Source organism: Macaca fascicularis, chromosome 8, assembly GCF_037993035.2.
Source record: "Macaca fascicularis isolate 582-1 chromosome 8, T2T-MFA8v1.1".
In the NCBI taxonomy this organism is placed as follows: Eukaryota; Metazoa; Chordata; class Mammalia; order Primates; family Cercopithecidae; genus Macaca; species Macaca fascicularis.
This window is the reverse complement of record NC_088382.1, coordinates 148,051,954-148,057,953: the sequence shown is the minus strand read 5'-3', so window position 1 is coordinate 148,057,953 and position 6,000 is coordinate 148,051,954. Positions and strand designations below refer to the sequence as shown.

The window sequence follows — 6,000 nt, the reverse complement described above, 5'->3', positions numbered from 1 at the left end:
GACTTCGCATTGGAGGTATGGGTTGCTCAGCGCTTTTACCCTTTCTCAGGCATCTACTTGTTGCCTAGGCTTCCCTTCGAAGTTCAACAGCCCCCTCCCGGCCAGTTCTCCGCCGCGCCCCGCCCCCAGGCGTCTGCAGGGACTCTTTTCCTGCCCGAGGCCTGGGGTCTTGGCTCGGGAGGGCAGCCCCGCCGCGGGGACTGAGCATGCTCGCGCCGGTCGGGCTGGGAGGGCCGCACGCGGGGCCGCAGCCTGCGCCCTGGGCAGCCGGGCGGCCGGGCGGGAGGGGTTTGGCCGCTGGGCAGCCCGCCCCGGGCTCCCATCAGGGCCTCGCGGCGAAGAGGGACCGAGGTGGGAGCGCGTGAGCCGCGCTGCCAGCCAGTCGCGCAGCGTCTACCCCCGCGGTGCGCAGCGGCTGCGGAGCGGAGCCAGCGGGAGCAGCAGGGCGGGCTCTCCCGGCCGCTAGGGCGCGCGGCGCGGCGCGGAGGTCTGGCCGCGTCCAGGCGGAGGAAGTAGAGGAGCCAGGGCGCCGGAGGTGAGCGCAGCCCGGAGGCGCCAGCCCAGCGGCGCGGGCGCAGCTGCTCGGTCCTTGCTCTCTTGCGGCGCTGGCGGCTGCGTTCCCCCGACCGCGCTGACAGCCTAGCGTCCTGGCGCCCGCTCGCTGGGGCTGCCCGGAGGCCGCGGCCGGGCAGCTGTTGCACCGAGAGGGGGCAGCTGCGGAGTTCCATAACCATAGCAACCGCATCAGCACCGGCGGCGGCGGGCGAGGGCAGCATCCGCTCGCTCCTCCTCCAGGCAGCCTCGCCGCGGGGACCCGACACCAGCTCGCAGGTGCCGCGGACTTCCCAGTCCGCCCGCCGCCGCAAGTGTTGGCGGCCAGAGACGGCGAAAGAGGAGAGAGAGGGACCCAGGAGCGCGGCCCCCGGGGGAGAGAGAGGGGAGCCCTGCAGTGGAGACAGGTAGGTGAGAGCGCTCTGGGGTCGGCAGCTGCAAAACTCTCTCGTCGGTGGCAGTGACGCTTCTGCAAGCGTGGTTGCCAGTTGGATGGCTTTCTGTCACGGAACAGCGATTCCGCCGCAAAATGTGGTTTATCTCCCTCGATTTTCCCCAGTCTCTCTGCCCTCCAGGTTTGCTGCACAGCTGGGCAGGTCTTGAGGGGATAAGAAGGGCCAGCGCTGTGAGAGAAGCGGAGAGGCTGGGTTAATGAGGGGGTCCCCCCAGGAGTTCCAGATGGAGGCTGAGGGGGCGCGTGCAGACCTTGGCCATTGGGGTCCTTGGAGCCATGGAACCCGGGGGCCAGGCTCAGGAGAAGACCGCACTGGGATGGAGGGGACAGTGGCAGCGATTCTCTGTGATCCAGGCGAATGCACAGACCCATTCTTCCTGTGGCTTGGCTGGGGACAGGGGTGTGCGGGGACACTGCAGCTCAGCTATGACATGGAAAGGGACCAGCTCTTGATCTGTAGAGCCACCTTCAAACCCAATCACTGGAAGGGATGTTTAGACGAGGCAAGTAGTAACTGTTATTATTTTGGGACACAGGAGTATCATGTTATTGTCGTTGACTATTAGGGATAGGAGGGGAATAGAAATTTTGAGCTAGGAGACAAGACGGTGCTCTCCCCTTCTCCCTGCCTCATTTCTAGCTCCCCACCCCACTTTGCCAGCAAAACAAGAACCACATCGCGCATAGTGACATTCCTTGCTGCTTGGCCACTGGCAAACTACCTCACTTTCAGACAGCTGGAGACACCTGCTTCAGTTGTCCATTTGAACCAGGGGGCATTGTTTTCCATCAGGTTATGATGCTCTTGATGTTAAGTGATGTGTCAAAGCCGAGAGGCACCTGGGCTGTCCATACAGTGTGATGGACTGTTAACTACATCTGCAGGCTGGAGAGAGGGCCAGAGCTTGGGTAGTGATTCCCAACTCAGATCAGCTGGGACCAGGGCCCCGGAAGAAGGAAGATAGCATGTGAATAATTAGGGTCTGAAAGTTCGTGCATGTGGGTAAGTAGGTCTCTAATAACCAGGATAGGCAGCCATTGACTTTGAAAAGGCTCTTCCTTTATATCGTGGCCTCGGGGGACAGTCTAAGTCCCAGTTAAATGGCTATGTTCTTTAATTGGGCTTTTAATTTATGGTGTCATTATGTTACCCAAGGGGATGTGATTTGGCCAATGTCTCATCTGGAGATTTATGTCATAATATGGATGATATTATCAGAGCTTAGGCAGATGGTTAGGTGTAGAGGAAAGTGGACCAGATTTGAGGGTCAGAAAACATGGATTTGAACTCAGATTTCCTCATGCACCTGCTGTGTGACCTTGAGTTGTTCCACCTCACTGAGTCTTCTTTCTCTCATCTGGAGAATGGGGCTACCAACAAGTCTTGCAGTTTATCAGGCTCAATCACAATCCAGTGGGATGTGGAGAGGATGTTTGGGAAGGGCTTTTAAAAACCTAATGTCTTGTGCAAGTAAAAGGGATTATTGTTTTCTAAAGAAACTCTCTTCCTCAGATTGGCAAATCATTAAACATCCATCAGCTATGAAAAGAGAGTGGAAATATTAGTCAGTGACTCACAGTGGAAACACTGTAGTCTGGTCCAAGATTCACTCAGGGCAACATAAAGAGGGCTTCTCAGGGGAAAATGCTGCATGCCATCCTCCTTGCCTACAAGTGCTGAAGGTCAAGTGCTTTGCCATCAAATGCAACACTCATCTAGTTTGAAACAGTGAGGTCTGCTCACCACAGGGGTGGATTATTTTTTTTTTTTTACAGTGTAAACAGAGATTTACACAGAGTAGGGACGCATTTAACTGTTCACCTCGGGTTGTGGGTTTCTTGTGGGCAGGATTACTTTCATCCAACTCTGCTCTGTAATGTCAGGTGTTTACCAAATGTTTGCTCAATTTGACTGAAATAGACTGAATGCTTACAGCTTGATTTTATTGCTGAAGGAATTATAATTTCTGGAAGGAACCAGGACTATCTTATACTGTTCTCTGCTCTTTTATGCCCCTGACTTTGCTCATGGTGGTCTCCCTGCCTAGAATAACCATTTCCCACTTCTTTCTTCCCTTAACAACCCGATTCAAATGCCCCTTCCTATAGGAAGCCTTCCCAGATTCTCTCATGTGCTCCCACAACACTCTGGACCTGCTTTGTGATGGACTGTGCTGTGTCATTGCTTGCACACATACCTGTCCTTTCTGTTGATTTGATGCTTCCCGATGACTGGTGCTTCTCCCTATCTGACTTTGGTTGTGGCTGCAGCACCTGGTGCAGCCATGGCCATGATGAATGGTTGTTGAATGAGTGAACGAGCCTTACTTCCAACATGACCACCTGTGCAGACGTAGGCTGCAGAAAGGCCGTTCCTGGCTGCTTTTGCCATCTCGGTCTGTGTGGCAAGCCTGAAGGATGCTCCATGGCTTGTTGTGTATTATTTAGGGTCAACCACTGAGGCAAAGTGAAGGAGAACAGAAGCACATATTTTGCTTTAAAATGCTCATTTTTTTTTTCAAGTGGGCACTTTAGGATAACTGAAATCTGGTGTTGAATGGCCTTCATGTAACATTTGCTGAAAACATCTGATGGAATATTTTAAACTTGAAATATCTTTCTCTTGCTTCAGTTTCTTTCCTTGATTTCAGCTCCAGTATAGTAAAAAAGCACAAGCATTGGGATTTCAGCTCCAGTATAGTAAAAAAGCACAAGCATTGGATTAAGATAGCCTAGATTTAATCTCAGTTCTCAGGGTACCTGGAACTAGGGCACTTGATTGTCTTGTGCCTCAGTTTCCTCATTCGTAAAGTGTGGATGTGAATACCCATCTCACAGGGATGTCGAGTGCTTGGAGCAAATTAATACTGTGCCATAAAAGTAGTTCATAAACTGTAAAATATTAATACCCTAAGTAAATTCATTCTTTTCCTTAATTTTTGTCCTAGAAAATGAGCAAAATCCTTGTCTAATTTCACAGCATCACATGGGCTTCAAATGCTAGCTCCTTCACTCATTAGCTCTGTGTGACCTGCAGTAAATCATTTTGCTCCCCCAGCCATCTGCCTTACCTGCGTAGCATTGCAATGATAGCCACCTTTCAAGATAGGTAGGGAAATGCACAGAAAGAAAAATGCCATGCCAGGAACTCAATACATAACATCTGTAATTTGCAAATGATTGATGTAATTGTCAATAATAGAGGGTTCCAGAATTTTTTGAAATGCCCCAAATGAGTCTCCTCCCTCTATTTCACCTACATTTCTACAAGAGAGGAAGAACTAAGAAGATGGCCATGGTCCCAACCACCCAGAACCTCTTTTGGTTAGACATGAGAGACACCAAGAGGGAGCAGAATGACCTAAAGATTTAGATTCAGGGACCGAGTCCTCACTCCAGATCTGACACTAACTATTTGCAGGACTATTGATCTGGTCACCTTACCTTTCTTGACTCAGTGTTTCCATCTGTAGAAAACCTGGGTGATGTCAATGGCCTTCTCTAGCTTTATTTCAGTGCTCGTATATACTAATCCGTGTTTCCTCTTACCAAGTTTACATCTGTAGCCCTCAGACCATTTTGTGGTTGTTGTTATTGTTGGGACTCACAGCTTATCCAAAACTCTACATTTCAATGCATTATATACCCATAGCCCCACCAAATTTTTCTTCTTTTTGCATTTTCCTTAGTTTAGAAAGTTAAGACTGGGTGTGGTGGCTCATGCTTGTAATCCCAGCACTTTGGAAGGCTGAGGCAGATGGATCACAAGGTCAGGAGTTCAAGACCAGCCTGTCCAATATGATGGAACCCCATCTCTACTAAAAAATACAAAAATTAGCCAAGCGTGGTGGCACACATCTGTAATCCCAGCTACTTAGGAGGCTGAGGCAGGAGAATTGCTTGAACCCAGGAGGCAGAGGTTGCAGTGAGCCAAGATTGCACTACTGCCCTACAACCTGGGCAACAGAATGAGACTCCAACTCAAAAAAAAGGAAAGAAAGAAAAAGGAAAAGAAAGAAAGTTAAAGTGCCTAAGATGACCCAGGGACTTAGGGAGTTGTTCAATACTCCTTGTCCCAGTCCAATTCTTATCCTACTCTAGGCAGGAGGTTCTGCTGCTCAGTCCAGTCTGGAAGATCTCCTTAATTTCAAATGCAAGAAATTGTGTGTGTAAAGTCTGATCTTACCTGAGAGATCTGGCAGAGGTTCATGGATATCACTAATATCTGCTGAGCTACCCAGACAATGGGTGCTCAAACATGTCAAATGTTTCTGCTCAAACATGAATCATTACTAGGTGGCTGCACACCCATCTCAGGAGTGACTCGTGAGGGAGATCTTAGGAAAGTGGCACTGTAAGCCTGGGATCTGTGGCCCTCCCTCCACCTCTGGTGTGGATGGAGTGGTGCTGTGATGTGCCTGGTACAGGACATTTGCATAAGTAGCCTGCCCTGTGTCACTCATCATGCCAGACTGAGAATCAACTGTGGACAACACAAGGTCCTTGCCTTTCAAGAGCTTAATATGTAGTTGGGAGATCAGTCGTGGAAATGGGCAAGAACAAACCAGGCAATGCAGGGGGTCTGCAGGAGCAAAGAGAAGGAGCCTACGGCGTGTTTCCTAGGTGGTGGCCGTCAAGGATGCCTTCTCAGAGAAGAGACTGTCTAAGCTGAGTCTGAAGGAATCTCCACATGCAGACCTGAGGGAAGGGCAATCAGAAAGGGAGAGCAACATGCAGAGACTTGGAGACAAGAAGTAGCAAGGAAGAGAAAGGAACGGCAGGGCTGGAACAGGAGGCCAAGGGGTGAGGTGGTGTCCATTGAGGCTTGAGAGACAGTAGGGTTACATATTTGAGAGTTTTGCAAGCCAGTCTTTTCCTCTAATGGAAGGCCATAGGAAGTCACAGAAAAGTCGAGACCTGGGCAGGATGCTCTCCCCAGCTGTGATAGAGGCCAGGTTAGTGAGATCCAACAAAGATTTTATGGCCTCTTAGGA

At 50.5% G+C, this 6,000-nt stretch overlaps 1 protein-coding gene across 2 annotated transcripts in view; it reads left to right on the top strand.

The window, feature by feature from the left end:
* The first annotated feature begins 380 nt into the window (after positions 1 to 380).
* FAM135B (family with sequence similarity 135 member B) overlaps positions 381 to 6,000 on the top strand; it is a 353,349-nt gene continuing 347,729 nt past the window's right edge. For both annotated transcript variants that reach the window (XM_074000059.1, XM_015455220.4), the window contains exon 1: positions 381 to 959. The gene's annotated coding sequence lies outside the window, so the exon portion shown is untranslated. The remainder of the gene's footprint in view (positions 960 to 6,000) is intronic.